General features: G+C 40.9%; 1 pseudogene; it reads left to right on the forward strand.

Annotated features, from left to right (window-relative positions):
* Window positions 1–15510, forward strand: part of LOC148479247 (vomeronasal type-2 receptor 26-like) — a 28103-nt pseudogene extending 12593 nt beyond the window's left edge.
* Window positions 15511–17716: the final 2206 nt, after the last annotated feature.

A 17716-nucleotide genomic window follows, 5' to 3' on the forward strand; every position in this document is an offset into this window, starting at 1 on the left:
AAGTTTAAAGAGCACAGAAATTAATTACAAGAAAACAACACGTGCACTTTGGGATATCCCAATGACTTCTGTGTCCATGGAACAATAAGAACAGGCTGGCTCTTTAGTCACATGTTTTCCTTTGACCACAGGTTATTTGCTACTTTGTTATATTTAAATTATCTTATAGCGCATCATACTGAGATGGTATTACTGTCAAAATAACTGTGGAAGATTAATTGTCTCTATGTGATCTTCTATTATTTTTATTATAAGTACTCCCGGGAGCAATCTATACTGTAGTTGAATTTAGATTTTATGTTTTTATATGTCCTCTTTATATGTCTTTTTTATTTATTTCCATTATTAAAATCAATACCTCTTTTAGTAGATTGAGTTCTTGTATTTTTGAGCGCCACTAAGCACAACATATTTTCCTCTGTTCAATGTTACCTGTTACAGCTACACCATTATTTTAAGATTGTCTTTTTATACCATTGTATTTAGACTCTCTTTCATTATTTTTATTTTCTCTTTGCCTGGATGTTATACTTCCGCTACTTGCACACCCTGCCAGATGTAACCTACACAGTGCAACACAGATGCCTGCCTTGGATGGTAATTTCTTGAATTGATATCTATCTATGGGTCCTTGTACAGCTTATCTCCCACATTGTAAACTTTGCAGTGCGCCCAACATGGCTGCCTCACCTGGTACACTCGTGGATGGGATGAAAAATACATGGACCTGACGATTATGGTGGGACCCTACTCCTAGCATTCAGATGCTGCAACCAACCATTTTGTGTCATCTCTTCTAGGCATAACCTATTCCACCCAGGGTAATCCTACGTAGTGCGACCAAGATGGCTGCCTCATCTGGTACCTTTTGTTGGTGGAATATATAACCTGTGGAAGTTATTTCTCAATATGTCTGCACCAACCCTGCAATATGCTTATTGTGCTCTTTAGGTTTTGGTTATTTTTAATTATCTCCGTGTGGTTTTCTATTTTCTGCATTACCTAATCCTTGAACAATGTACCATGTTTTCTGATGTCTGTAAAGCGACTTTGAGTCCTGCTGAGAAAAGCGCTATATAAATAAAAGAAATAATAATAATAATAATTATTATTATTATTATTATTATTACCTGCAGATCACCTATAGGCAGCTGTATAGCATTTTATCACTAGCTGCTGTGAACTTATATTGACCCCAACAGCCTCAGAGGCTACTGGGCATGTGCAGCTCTTGTTGGGCAGCAATAGCCTAAGCCCAGGAAAATCCCTGGGGACCCATTGGTAGAAAGGGTCACATAGCAGAAGGACCAGGGGGCTGGCTGTTGCTGGGACCCATAAGCCAGTTAAAGGAACCAGAGTCAGGAGAGTGAGACTGGCCTTCAGCGGAGCCTGTGGATAAAAGTAACAGCGAGTGAGAGGGGAGTACTCAGATGGGAACTGACCTGTGCAGTGGTTAAGCCATGTAGCCACCAGGAGAATAGAGACTGCGGGAAAGGGCCGGGTCAGCGGCTGTGGTACTGTCAGAGAAGTTGCCACAGTGAATAGTATCCTGGCTGTGTTAAGCAAGGGCAAGGACCCCGCGATGAACACCCTTGCTGGAAGGCTCCAATGCAGTGAGTATCTGGCCAGGAGGGACCTGGGGCACAGAAGATCACATCTGATGGACTGTCTCCAATGCTGTTGGATCGTGAAGGAAGTTGACTGTTACCTGCTGGGAGGAGTGTCTGCCTAATGGACACCACTGAGGAGAAGCACTGCCGGAAAGGACCTTAAAGAAGACCGCTACTAAATGGCCAGGATGAATGGTCAGTGCCAACCCTTGCTGTTAGAAGACCCCTGTAAGGACCAGAGGACCTGCCTCCAGACTAGTGATGGGAAATCTGGTTCATTTTAGTGATTAGGTCATTATGATCTATTTCACTCAAAAGATTAGTTCAAAAGGTCAGTTAATTTAGGTCATTGCATCACTGGCTCTGATACACTGCTGATAGACGTGATTGGAAACAGAAATAGTCTATTACTCATACAGTACAGCATTTCTACTACATGAGTCTTGTTCAAATGATCAGATTTGTTTAATATGTCTGATCTTTTAATATTTTGAAAAAGCAATCACTTATACAGCAAAGTAGTAGTGACATGTTTAGCTCTGCAATGTTAATTATTTTTGAGAAACACCCAAATTAAGAATATTGTGATGTGTCACTTTTTCTTGCTTTTAAAACACAGTAATAGGGAAGAAGAAACAGTAATTAGAAAAAACCCATACCTTTACCCCATAATATTTCTTAATTGCACCCATTACTGTCAGTGAATGCACACCTGGGCTAGATTAAACATGGGGTGGATGGGACTACAGCTCCAGCCCCCCACATAAACATAGGCCCATCAATACAGCATTGTGATACCCAGCTGCCTCACTGGCACACAGTTTGCTATAAATTGTAAGTATTCTAATTCCATCTGTTTTCCACTCAAAATTATAATTTTTTTCTATTTTTCAGTGTTTAGGGAGATCATGGATCTGATAGTATAGGGGTTGTACTGTATATGCAGCTTCTGTCATTTATCTAGCACTGTCTATAAAATGACAGAAGCTGGTTTCTGTGGACATCTTTTCTATTTTAGCTCTCTTGAAGGTTTGATACATCTCCCCCTATGTCTTGTGGAATAAACATAACTGCATTTTATAGCATGCAACACTCAGCACTGTGTCTTGAGCTGATGGGGAATGTATCATGTGACTTGTAAGCTACATGATCCACTCACTAGCCTAAACAAACTACTGACCTATATGCCAGGAGAATAATGACTCATGAGCTCTACAGAATCCGCACAATGTCTAAGCACAGCAGTGCCACCTGTGGTAGTTTAGCAGTACTGATTCATAAAGAATGTATGAGAGAGCTGATGGAGATGTATCATGTGACAAACATGAGTCACTGACCTAATCGAACTAGTGAACTAGATGCCAGGAAAATGACTCATGAGTCATCATGACAATCTAGTTCAATCAGTCTGAGCATAGCAGTGCCATCTGTGGTCATTTAGCAGTACTGACTCATGCCTAATGGTGCTGCTGTGCTCTAACTACCACTTTCTAACTGGTCCCACTTGTTTTAGTTCCTGATGAAGTGATCTTTGCCAGAGTTGTGAAATAAGTGAACTAGTTCATTTTGAAGAGCAGTTCATTTTGAACTGATCATTCATGAACTACCCATCACTATGCCAGACAGAGGAGCTGCGCCTTTTGGGAAGAAAAGTAACCTGAGACTGCTGCTGGCTGAGCAGGGTGAGCCGTATACCCTGCTGGCTAGAAGACATCCTGTCTCCAGTGGAACCAGGCTTGCCTCCATCTCTTTCCCTGCTGATCGCTGATGGAAGTAGGTACTGTTCCGCGTGCATGTTCGCTATTGCATTCGCAGTTGCGATCCGCAATGAATCAGGTCCTGTGTTCACTTAATGCTAAGCTTGCAGAGGACTTAGGCATCATTCAGGTCTGCAATCGCAAGTCTGCAATCGCAAGCACCCACACGTTACAAAATTATGCAAACAAAATTGTGATTGCAGGACTATATTAAAACGCCCACCAGCTTATAAAGCCGCCCACTTCCCATCACATAAATCCGAAAGTCAGCGAAAACATTGGTAACATTGAGTAACATTGGACCCATACGCGCAGTTTTGGTTGAGCTTGACAAGACTCACGACCTGCAACGCTTGCTGTCACCATGTAGACCTCTGGCTGCATATGCCGTATGTGGGGCCTACTTATGCACGCCCCTGTAACAGCATTCAAATGCACAGGGACGCCTGCATTCCTTTGACCACTCCCCCTCTCCACCCCCAGATGGCACTTCCTGTCAATCATTTCTCAGTGGCTCTGCATGTCCGCTGCATTTGCTTTTGTGATTGCAGCAGCCAGTTCATGCATGCACACTGCGGTGCATACGCATCCACAGAATGCAAACAACGACTGGGTGCATGCGAACGCAGACTTGCGATCCAAGCTGAATGAGGCCCTTAATGCTAATCCTTACTGTCACGTTAATGTTGGACTTTGCTTTAAGGCTAAATTGCAGTGAACTGTATACAACTATGTGTGTTTATTCTCATGCTGAACTTTGCTTACCACTAAAACTTTTGCAGTTAAAAACTTAAAATAAAATAGTGTTGTATCCTTCTGAAATTGTGTGGTTATTGTGTCCATTTAGATTAAACTAAACAAACTGGTCTGCCTCTCTGATAACCTGTGATGAACTGCATAAACTTTGTTACGCATTTCATGGGACTGCTGCCCACTTCTTCAGACAGTTTATGCCTATTTCTTGCAGAGTGCCAGCTCTAGCTTGTTCTGTGCTGGGGATTTTAGCAGAGTGTTCTGCAGTTGATTACATGCTGTGCCAGACAATTAAGACACATTTGAATTAATGCGATACTACAAATATTCAATAAATAATTTATTTTGAAGAAGACCACCCTGGACAAACCTACATATTTCCGCAAAATACCCGCAAACTTTGTCATTTTCATTCATAAAATGAGCAAAATACACAAAATTGTGAGAAAATAAAAAGAAATACGTACCTTCAAAAGTCGGACGAGTTCGGGCGCAATGAGCCTGTGAGGCCAGGAAGGTCACTACTGTACTCCACGAAAGCGGCTGGAAAACTAACTAGGATAATTTCAAATGGCACCTAGAGATGGACAGGTACTAGGAGAGGCAGACCCCTGTGCCCCCTTGTGGCTGAGAGGTGAGCAAGAACAGCTTTGTGGTGCCTGTCGGGCCAGCTGCGCCTGATGCAGGGTTAAGTATCCACCTTGCAGCATGTGATACTTAGCACCAGAGCAATTCATCTTTGCACCGGTGCAGGGGCAGCTGCTCTGAGAAGCAATTGAATTGCTCCGTCTTACACTTAAAAAAACCAACCGATGGCAAAACAATTGAATTTCCTTAATTGACACTATACAGAGTTCTGTGGGATGGACGTTTAGAACAAATATATTAGTTTCTTTTCTGGATTTTCATCGACTAATGATAAATGTAATAAAAGACTTCAATACACAGTAACACTTATTTATCCTACTTATTACATTACACTGCTATCTAATAAAATGTATTTCAAATAAAAACATATATAAATACACATTCATTCTTCTAGTACTTTCTAAGAAGAGTTTGCTTCCGAGATCCCACAGGAGAAGACATCTATTTCAATGAGAGATGAGAAATGACCACATTCTACTACATTCATAGTTACTCAGTGTTACCTCAGTGTTATTACTTCAGGAGAGTTGGGAATTTCAATGCTACGTCTCCTGAAGGTGATCAGCTCTTTATCAACCAAAGTCTCATAATTTGGAAACATGGACAGGTTAGTGACCTTACGTGATGAAGAAAAAGAAATGCCACCATCTGTGATACTCAATAACAAATTATAGACTGTGCTATAAATTGCAGTTATATGCTTTGTAGTCAATGGAAAGAAGTTTGCATTTGTTTCTTAGAGGGATAAGGAGCCAGTGGCATAGACTACAGGAAGGGCAACTGAAGTAGAGCGACAAGAGATAAAAATGATGAAAGCAGCAGGAATATGGATGGACTGTTGAGGGGTGAGGTGGGATATAGGAAGGGCATAAAGAAGTAAATTACAGCAATCTAGGTAAGAAATCATGAGGGAGTAGATGAGAGCTTTAGTAGCTTCCCAGGTGAGGGAGGGTCTGATCCTGGAAATATTGCAGAGGAGCAAATGGCCGGATTGGGAGAAGAAATTAATACTGGGGGATAAAGAAAGGGTAGAGTTGAGTGTGACACCCAAACATCGGACTTGGGGAACAGAGGAGATGAAGAAATTATCAACAGAGAGGAAGAGAGGGAGAGAGAAGAGGAAAAATGATAAGTTTAATTTTTAAGATATAAAGTGTCAGAGTATTATAACTTTTGCTTTTATCCTGACCATTTTATTGTTACCAAATGTCGCTGCCATAATCATTATCATCATCATTGTTTATTTGTAAGATTCAACACACACACAGTACTATACAGGGAAACATTTTATAAAGAGACTATGGATACAATAAATGACCACATTGCAGCATACAGACATCATTCACATAATGACACTGTATATAAAAATCATAGAAAAACAAAAGGAAAGATTCAACCAAATTGCATGGAGACAGAATGCAGCCTTAGACTTAATATGACATACAAAGAGGAAGGCGAGTGGAAAATTACTGCACATTGGGCCTGATTCACAGTTGTTTTCGCAGTTGAGGAATGTTTTTCAACTGTGTGATTGCAGCTGTGGAATCGCACGCAATGAAGCTGTGAAAACATGCTAACGCATGCAGTGAGTACTAAAGCTGTGCAGGCAATTGCAGTGGCTAATTTATGCACGCCCATGAAACAGCGTTGGAATGAACAGGCACACCTGCGTTTCTCTGACCACTCCCCCATCACCACTCCCAAATGCTCACAGCCCAACACTCACCATGTGATGGATTCCTATCTGCATCCGTAATTGCAGAGCAATCGCCGTGCACGCTCAGAGGAGTAGCGTGGAAACATGGTGCCCAGAGAAAGTGCATGTCATAGCACCCCCCCCTGTACTGAACTCTGCCAGTGGGGTATGGACAGCCTGCGGGTTGAATACTGCGGTGAAGAGAAAAACAGCAAACAGTGGCAGTATCACATTGGGCATTGAGGTCCCATTGGGGGGTATGGTATGCTTCAGTGATGCAACTGACATTAAGGGGTAGCTCCTTTGGCACTGCTTTATTTATGTATAACACCTAGGATCTGACTTTTATCTCCTTTGAATCATTGTTATTAGTCAATAGAGCAGATTATATATTATATATTCTGATCATTTAACTTAAATTGGCAGAATATACAGTGGGGTAAAAAAGTATTTGGACAGCCACCGATTGTGCAAGTTGTTGCACTTTAAAAAATGAGAGAGGGCTGTAATTTCCATTATAGGTAAGCTTCAACTGTGAGAGTCAGAATCAGAACCAAAAATTCCGGAAATCACATTGTATGATTTTCAAACAATTTATTTGTATATTCTTGCGGAAAATAAATATTTGGACACCTACCAACCAGCAAGAATTCTGTCTTTCACAGACCTGTTACTTCTTCTTTAGGAAGCTCATCTATCCTCCACTCGTTACCTGTACTAATGGCTCCTGTTTGAACTGGTTAACTGTATAAAAGACACCTGTCCACACCCTCAAACAGTCAGACTACAACCTCTCCACCATGGCCAAGACCAGAGAGCTGTCTAAGGACACCAGGAAAAAAATTGTAGACCTGCACAAGGCTGGGATGAGCTATTCAACAACAGCCAGGAAGCTTGGTGAGAAGAGCTCAACTGTTGGCGCAATTATTAAAAAATGGAAGAAATACAAGATCACTGACAATCTCCCTAGACCAGGGGCTCCATGCAAGATCTCACCTCGTGGGGTATCAATGATCTTGAGAACGGTGAGGGATCAGCCCAGAACTACATAGGGGGACCTGGTCAATGACCTCAAGAGAGCTGGGACCACAGTCACAAAGGTTACCATTAGTAACACACTACGTCGTCATGGATTCAAATCCTGCAGCGCCTGAAAGGTCCCCCTGCTTAAGCCAGCACATGTCCAGGCCCATCTAAAGTTTGTCTGTGACCATCTGGATGATCCAGAGTAGGATTGGGAGAATGTCATGTGGTCAGATGAGACCAAAATAGAACGTTTTGGTATAAACTCCACATGCCATGGTTGAAGGGAGAAGAATGATGAGTGGCATCCCAAAAACATCATACCCACTGTGAAGCATGGGGGTGGAAACATCATGCTTTGGGGATGCTTTTATGCAAAGGGGACAGGACGACTGATCCGTATTATGGAGAGGATGAATGGGGCCATGTATTGTGACATTTTGGGGAAAAACCTCCTTCCAGCATGAGAATGACCCCAAACACACCACCCGGGCAACTAAGGAGTGGCTCCGTAAGAAGCGTTTCAAGGCCCTGGATTGGCCTAGCCAGTCTCCAGGCCTCAACCCAATAGAAAATCTGTGGAGGGAGTTGCCCCAAAACATGACACATTTAGAGAAGATCTGCATTGAAGAGTGGGCCAAAATACTGCTACAGTGTGTGCAAACCTGGTCAAGAACTGCAGGAAACGTTTGAACTCTGTAATTGCCAACCGAGGTTACTTTACAAAGTATTGAGTTAAACCTTTTGATTGTCCAAATATTTGTTTTCAGAAAGAATATACAAATAAATTGTTTAAAAATCATACAATGTGATTTCCGGAATTTTTAGTTCTGGTTCTGTCTCTCACAGTTGAAGCTTACCTATGATGGAAATTACAGACCTCTCTTATCTATTAAAGTGCAACAACTTACACAATCCGTGGCTGTCCAAATACTTTTTTGCCCCACTGTATGTGCTAGAGTGAAATTCCACAGGGTGCACAGTTTATGACTGCAGTTATGGCCCCAAGCAGCTTTCACTGGAGTGGGAACAAGCTCCCTTTTCAGCTATGCTCCTACTTTGCAAATATACATTGCACTTATTTAAATGTGAGTACTACTAATCATGTTCTGTCTACTACCATTACTATTATTATTTCAGGCCTCCTAAAATTTTCCTTTCAAATAGACCTTCAACTAACACTTTGTGGTCATGCCTGGGAACACCTCCATTACTTTAAATAGCAAAGCAGTGACTCTTTTTAAACTCATACCTTATAATTGAAGTTTTGGATTTTACCTCAGATGTGTAACTATTAAGTCAATTGAAGCACAATGAATTAATGAGTGAATAAGGAGAGGAGGGCGGGGATCAAGAGGAGAGGGGAGAGGAAAATGCTGATCAGAGAGGGGAGGTGACAGAGGCCAATAAAAAAGGAGTGGACTGGGGCAAAGAGCCGATCACAGGGTAGAGAGGGGAGGGAATTAAAGAGGTGAGAAGTGAATGTAGTCAATCTTACAGGTAAGAGGAGGTGACAGAAGATGATCACAGATGAGGGAGGGCCAGAGGGGAGGCAATCTGGGCAGCTTGAGGAGATGAAATGCAGAAACTCAGATCCGTAACTTATTTAGGATATAGAGCAAACAAACCTAGATAAAACTAACAGGTGGCCATCATACTGTGCAGTGCCCCATGAACCCTGGATGGCACCCTCTGTCCATTTTGGTGCCCGGAGCTCATGCTCCACTGGAACCACCCTCGCTACACCCCTGCACATGCTCTGTGCAGCTTATATGCATGCTAAATCTGCGCACACAGTTGAAATTGTGGCCTGTGCTGAATCAGGCCCAGTAGCTGTAACTGCAACATCCTAAGAAGACCACTACAATCCATAGATGTTCCTGGGTGAAGTCGCGGAGGTGGACGAAAGTGAATGTAAATAGAGTACTAAGACTTTGTCTGTTATCGCTGCTGCATTCTCAATCACAGAACTACAGTCTCAGAGGCCATATTTAGAGAGAGCGATGTTCCTGAAATTTGCGCAGCCAAGGACTTACTCTAGGAGTATATTTATTAAAGTGCAGGTTTTTGTTGTCCATAGCAACCAATCTGATACTACTTTTCATTTATCTAGCACCTTCTAGAAGATAATAGCTAGAATCTGATTGGTTACTGTAGGCAACATCTTCACTGTTTCAGGAAACTGGAAAAGGCTGTAGCAGAATGTTGTGAGAAATATTGAAGCAGGTAACTAGTTTGAAGCAAATACTGTATCAGGTAATTGGAATAGGTGCAGAATACTGTGAAGCAAATACTGAAGTAGGTAACGGGAAAAGAATGCAGGAATGCAAAACAGAGCAAATAGTCATGATACTGATCTTCTGGGAGAGGTTAAACTGGTGATGTGCTGTCACCAGTTCCTGGTTTAAATAGGGCATCCTTAGAACTGATAGGTTGCCTCAATAATGTGACCGGATTTGTTGGAGACTGGTTTGTTAGGGTCGGATCATGTGATACTGTCCAAGATGGTGGCACCCATGAAAACAATGAACTGCATGTTTACAGATGAATGACCTCATGTCTCATGGTGTAATGCCTAAGGGTTGGAGTTGGTCAGAACAGGTGTGGGAGGATGAAGTGGGGACTTGGGAGGCGTGGATGAAGTTTATGAGGCTTGAGCCAAGACTTTCTCATGTATGATATGAGGAGTTAGGGAAACTGTAGAGGATGATGGGCCTGAAGGCGGGGACAAGAATGCAATGTCTTTATTAACAGCAAGTAGGAATGAGAACTGGAGATAAAGATATTGAGTAGATGAGCAGAATCGTTTTGGGGCCGATGATGCTGGATTGTTGAATAGGGCCTGAATGACCGGTAACACTGAACTGAAGAGCTGGATCGGTTTGAGACTGATAGTGATGAACTGGAGTTCTGAATTGATTGGAGACTAATGCAAGAAGTTTTGAAGTTCAGAATTGGTTTGAGACTGATGATGATGAGTTGGGATCCTGGAGTGGTTTGAGACCAATGAAGATGAATTGGATCTTTGAATGGGTTTAGGACTGATGATGAATGTATTGGATGCGACCGATGTTTGGAGATGACAGATGGAATCGATGATTGGTGATACTGGATGAGACTGATGTTTGAAGGTATTAAATTAGACCGATGATAGGAGGTATCAGATGGGACCGATGGAGGCAGTAAGGACATGTCTCAGAGGTAAAACCATACTGGAGTGCAAGATGGTATTGGAGAATTGTTTACCAGATATAGGAACTGGATATAATGGACTGGGACTGTTCAGATAATGAATATGTGGGAGCTCAGCACAATGCTGTAACTTCAGCAAGAAGCAACGTTGTACTGGCAATATGGGCGAGTCAGAAAATGGAATTTATAGGTAATGCTGCGATCAGCTGGTTAGGGAGCAGCACTCTGAGTGGAGGAAAAGCATCAGGTGACAGTTAAACATGGCTGCACCCATGCTGAGGTCTTGGAGGGAACCTTGGCATGCAGCTTGTGTACCATCAGGAGCAGCGCAGGCAGCGGGGAGCAATGTGCAGTGTGAGCGGACCTTACCACTAGCCAGCACAGGTAACAGAGAGGTAAACAAGAGGTTTTAAATGTCTGGAGCAGAGTCCTAACCTGTATGCAGATGGCAGTAAGGTGACACCCCCTGATCCCAACTCCTTCCATAATCCTTTTACTTTCTACTGTAATGTCTCCCTTCTGTCCCAAGAATAAGACTCCTGTACCGCATGCTGAGGACAGGATGGCAGCCTAATACTATATCCAGCTTAAGACAAAAGGATGCTGCTAAACTGACTACCACAACTATCAGCTGTAGCAATGATATTACTTTGCCAATACATTATTTTTGTCTACATAAAGTGTAACTTGTAGCTGTCTCTGCAGGTTGTGAAATAGTTATCTCCAGAATTATATCTAAGTTACTCATCTCAACCTTCAAAGGCCTCACCAAAACATGTCCCTCATTAATCTCTGATACTCTCCCTTTCACCCATTTGGATCTGCCTCTGACTAGTAATATGCATCCTCTCTCATAACCAGCTCTCATATGTCCATGACTTCTGTACTGCTCCCCACTTACGGAACATCCTACTCTTTCAGATCAGACTCTCCTTAAGCACATTCAAAATCCACCTGTTTACTCAAGCCTATCCTATTTCCACCTGATAAAACCCCCTCAGGGTATTCTACCACCTACAGTTCCTAATCTACTCAGAGATTTACTAGATCCTATAATCTCTTATAGATCATAAATCCTCATAAGCTGGTCCCACTCTACCCTTCTCATCTCTGCAGTTACTTCATCAACTTTGTAAATTATTATTATTTTTTTTAACTATTTATTAAATTAAATATATATTTATTTAAGGTAAAGTATGGTGGCAAAGGAAGGTCAGACAAAATCAGCTCAATCTACAATGCACAATAACAACCAACAACATGCACTGCAGGTGGATACCGCCCAAGGTGCACAACACAACTATAAAACACCCTTTTAAACAACAAATTTACCCACTCAAACTTCTAACTGGACATCCCACCCATGTTAGGAAGGTACAGCCAACTACCAGTCAATGAATAGAGTGCACCTAAACCAAATAATTGCACCCGTACTGATGACCTGCCATTCTTTCCCGCTGCAAAATAGCCAACACTAAACCACTAAACCAATTTACTGAAAGGGAAGGGAGAGTGGGAAGAGTGGAAACAAAGACACGGCCTACGGCTTAAGCCACTTCAATAAACTCATACAGAAAAAACATTCCTATAGAAGCAACACACATGCTCTCAGCCCAAATGTAACATTTATAATAAAAGCTAGGATTCCTCAATCCTCCAGTCTTATTTTAAATAATTTCTTTCTTTTTTATATATGATTTCTAGATTCCTGTGTCTATATGTTCTCAAGATTGTCCCTCAGGATATAGGAGAGTTTCAAAGAGAGGGATACATCAGTGCTGCTTCGAATGTGTAAAATGCTCAGAGGGAGAAATATCTAATGACACAGGTGAGAATGTTTCCCATGTTTCTTTAATACCAATAAACTCTGAAATTGAAAACAAAAAGTGAATACTAGGGCTCAAATTTCGAATTCCTTGTGTAGCAGAGTAATAAAATATAATGGTGATGATACGTCGTGAAGAACACTTCCTGGAAATAACAGGTGGCTGCAGTTTCTCAATAATCCGTGTGGCAATTGGAGAACAAAGTGCTGAAAATAATGAGACGTGCACCTAATAGTGTAGTATTTTAAGATAAAATAAACTTGTGCTCAAAATAGGTTTGTGTATACCAAAAATTAAACAATTAAAAGCTTATCTGATGTCCAGATGGTACTTTCAATGGTCAGATTAAGCCAAAATGACAACACTTCCAAGGTTTTCCAAGGGGTACTCTTTCTGTAGTAACCTTAAAATTTGGGCAGATAGTGCATAAATTAATGCATGTAAGGGTGTCACTCCTCTGTGTTCCAGGTCATAAACAATCCGGCTTCATACCCCACCAAGTGCTAGTCCTGTTAATTGCTAGGAAGGATCAGGAACAAAGAATTCTGAATTCTTATTCTCTCATACAGAGATCCTTGCAGACAAAATGTAGCAGTAGTAATAGCAGTAGTAATAGTAATAATAGTAATAGTAGTAATAGTAGTAGTAGTTGTATTAGTAGTAGCAGTAGTAGTTGTAGCAGCTGCAGCAGTAGTAGAAGTAGCAGTAGTAGTAGTAAAAGTACCAGTAATAGTAGTAGTAGTAATATTAGTAGTAGCTGTAGTAGAAGTAGTTGCAGTAGTTTTATTAGTAGTATTATTAATAGTAGTAGTATTAGTAGCAGCAGTAGTATTAGTAGCAGTAGAATTAGTAGTAATACTAGAAGTATAAGTAGTAGCAGCAGTAGTAGTAATAGTAGTAGCAGTAGTATTAGTAGTAGAAGTAGTAATAGTAGTAATAATAAAAACATAAATAGTAGCAGTAGTACTTGCAATAGTAGTAGCATTAGTAATAGTTGTATTAGTAGTAGTAGCAGTAGTAACAGTAGTAATAATAGTAATAGTAGTAGTAGCAGCAGTAGTGGTAGTAGTAATACTAGTAGTAGCAGTAGTAGTAGCAATAGCAATTCTATTAATAGCAACAATAGTAGTAGTAGTAGTTACAGTAATTTTAGTATTAGTATTATTAATAGCAGCAATAGTAGAAGTAGTAGTAGAAGTAGTAGTAGAAGTAGAAGTAGTAGTAGTAGTAGTAGGACACATTTTGTTTGCAAGGATCTCTATATAAGAGAATAAGAATTCAGAATTATTTGTTCTGGATCCTGCCTAGCAATTAACAGGACTAGCACTTGGTGGGGTATGAAGCCGGATTGTTTATGACCTGGAACACAGAGGAGTGACACCCTTTCAAGCATTCATTTATGCACTATCTGCCCAAATTTTAAGGTTACTACAGAAAGAGTACCCCTTGGAAAACCTTGGAAGTGGTGTCATTTTGGCTTAATCTGACCATTGAAAGTACCACCTGGACATCAGATAAGCTTTTAATTGTTTAATTTTTGGTACACACATTACCTATTTTGAGCACAAGTTTATTCCATCTTAAAATACTACACTATTAGGTGCTTGTCTCATTATTTTTCAACAATAAACTCTGCAAAGCTTATTTTTGAAGCCAAACAATTGTGGACAATCACCACATTTCTGTGCAAATAAATCTATCCAACTCACTATCTGATACTGCGAGGAGCCTTTGACCAAATGCATCTATTCAACTCACTATCTGAAACTGCGAGGAGCCTTTATGTAAGGACTATGAATGACCATTTACAGCATACAATGACATTGAGAAGGTTTTTGTTTTTCCTTCCTCCTTTCAGTGTTTTTTAATAAAAAAAAAAATAATGGTTAGTTTTGCTGCTGTGCTGGTTCCTTTAGCCTAATATTGTGAAGACAAGTTGGGCGATGTCAGTACTGATCATTCACTTTCTTGACCATAAGTGATATCTTTTGTATAAGTCAAAGTAATATATATATATCTGTCTCTTGGATTTTTTTTTACTATAATGTACTTTATAACACCAAACTCATACTGTAGTTATTATGATACTTATAGTATTTTAAAATATTCTTTATATTTAATAATTTTTCTAGACAAAACATCATGTCAGAAGTGCCCAGGAGATAAGTGGCCAAATGACAAGTACCAGTGTGTTCCAAAACTTGTTGAATTTTTGTCTTACAGGTATGACCCGATAGCGCTTACTGTCTGCATTATTTCTATATTATTTTGTCTTAAAACTTCAACAATCTTGCTCATCTTTATTTTATTCCGGGACACTCCAATCGTCAAAGCTAATAATCAACACCTGAGTTTTCTTCTACTGGTCTCCATCATGCTGACATTCCTCTGTGTACTGCTGTTTCTCGGACAGCCTATACATATAAAATGCCTGCTACGGCAGACCTCCTTTGGGATCATATTCTCAGTAGCTGTCTCTTGCATTCTGGCCAAGACTACAATGGTCTACTTGGCCTTCCAAGCCACCAAACCTGGAAGCTCTTGGAGAAAATTTATTGGAGTCAAAATTACCAACTGTATGGTCCTTATTTGTTCATTTATCCAAGTTGTGATCAGTATCTTTTGGCTAAGTATATCACCTCCATTTCCAGAAAGTAACAGTTACACATATCTTGATAAAATTATTGTACAGTGTAATGAAGGATCAATATTGGCATTTTCCATAATGCTGGGTTGCATGGGGCTTCTCGCAGCTGTGAGCTTCAATTGCAGCTTTCCTGGTCAGAAACTTGCCAGATAGATTTAATGAAGCCAAATCCATAACTTTCAGCATGCTGGTGTTTTGCAGCGTCTCGGTGACTTTCATCCCAGCATATATGAGTGTTACTGGAAAAAGCACAGTGCTTGTAGAGATATTTGCTATAATATCTTCGAGTATTGGAATATTGGGTTGTATTTTTTATCCCAAATGTTATATCACATTGGTGAGGCCAGATTTAAATTAAAAAAATAATTCACTAGGAAAAATAAATTGCAGACATTTGGTTAAGTAGAATAGTAATTAGATATATTCCTATGTTTGCTTCTAGACATGCAACATAATTTTTTTTGTATTTGGGATGTTAGAAGGGACTGCAGTCTGAATGTCTACAGTACCATTGTTGACTGTAGGCGCTGTAGACACAAGAAAGCCAGCACCAGGATCCTGCCTGCTACTTTAACAGTGCAGATATTCTAATGTTAAGCATTCTCCTACAGTAACATGTTTAAATGATCTCATGGCTAAAATGCTGTAAGCAGCATTTTAACCATGGTGAATTGCCGCTGCTGGCTTTCTTGTTTCTACAGAGTCACTGTCAAGATTGTGACTGTAGACATCCATATTGCATCCCCTTATAACATCCTTAATTCAGAAAATGATGACCCCCATTGTGCATTTGGCAGTGAGCTATAACTTTAATTCTCACCCTCTCCTTGTGCCTTACCCTATTCTCCCCTAGTGGAGCCTAACCCTATCCCTCCCCTAGTGCCTAACTCTGTCCTCCCCTAGTGCAGTCTAATCCCAACCCTTCCCCTAGTGCCTAACCCTAACCCTCCTTTCTCATAGCCTAATCCTCCCCCTAGTACCTAACTCTAACCTCCCCTCCCGTAGCCTAACCCTAAACCTCCCCCTAGTACCCAAACCTAACCCTCCCCTCCCAAAGCCTATTCCTGACTATTCCCCCAATGCCTAACCCTGTTCTCCCCTCCCATAGCCTAACACTAAACATTCCCTGGTGACTAACTCTGATCCTCCTCTCCCATTTCTTAACTCTAGTGCCCTCTTCCTATTAACTAACCCTAATCCTCCCTCCCATAGCCTAATTTTAATCCTCCCCCTAGTGCATAAGCCTAACCCTCCCCTCCCATAGCCTAATTCTAACCCTCACTTCTCATAGCCTAACAGTAACCCTCCCCCTAGTGTCTAACCCTTGCCTCCCCTAGTGCATCCTAACCCTCCCCCTAGTGCTTAACCATATCCCTCCCCTCCCATAGCCTAATCCTAACCCTCCCATCCTGTAGCATAACTCTAATCCTCTATCTAGTGGCTAACCTGAACCCTCCCTTAGCCTAACCCTAACCCCCATAGCCTAACCCTAACACCCCTCCTAAAGTCTAACCCTACTACACCGCCTAGTGCCTAACCCTAACCCAATCTCCCATAGCCTAGCCTTAACACTCGACCTAGTATCTAACCCTTACCCTCCCCTATCATAGCCTCACTACCTAACCCTTACCCTAGCTCTATTGCCTAACCCTTTCCCCCCCTTCCATAGACTCCCATAGCCTAACCCTCTGCATCTGCAGCGTAACCCACCACCCAGTCCTCACAGAATGTTGGTATTTCAAATGTCGGCATTGTGACAATACATAGTGACATTCTGTAGATGCCGACATGTTCAATGTTGACATTTCAACAATGTCAACATCATAACTGTTGACATTGTGGTGTCGGTATTATGAATGTTGATATTCTAATTGTTGACATTATGACTACATCCCGTTTATGACTAGTGTTACAGATGCTGTGTGTAACCTTTCCATTCACTTATTTATAGGTAAGGCAAGTCCATTGCACAGAGACCAGAATTATTCATTCTTCACCAGACTTTGTTAGTGAAACACAAAATGAAATAGAGAATATGCTTATAGTGTACAGTGTGTTTATTTTATATTTGATGAGATAAAGTTCTGATATGCCACTCTTCTCTTTGCTGTAATTATATAAGGTACAGCAGAAATAAACATATGTAGAGCGCACTCTTTGTTAGTTTACTTTTTTGTTGATTTTATAACCTTTGAAAATAAGGAAATTTATTTTCTACCAATGCCAGAGTGTTGGTAAAGAAAATCTTTATTATGAAACCAGGAGTCTAAACTGGGAATTATTGTAGGTGGGAGGTAAGAAAGGAAAAGTAATCGGCTTTTAGGAGGGCTGAAGAGATTTTAGGAAAAGCTGAGTCTTAAGGGCTTGGCTCAAGGTGTGGAAACTGGAAGATAGATGTATCAAGCCTTCCAATAAGTGGAGAAGCTGCCCATAGCAACCATTCAGCTTCCAGCTAGCATTTATCTAGTAAAATTTAGAAAACAGAAGAAGCTGATTGGTTTTTCTGGGCAACTTCTCCAATTGTCCACTTCTCCACTTTTTAGATGGCTTTAATACATCTCCCC

This window comes from Taudactylus pleione, unplaced genomic scaffold, assembly GCF_031769625.1.
Source record: "Taudactylus pleione unplaced genomic scaffold, aTauple2 ptg000627l, whole genome shotgun sequence".
NCBI classification, from domain to species: Eukaryota; Metazoa; Chordata; class Amphibia; order Anura; family Myobatrachidae; genus Taudactylus; species Taudactylus pleione.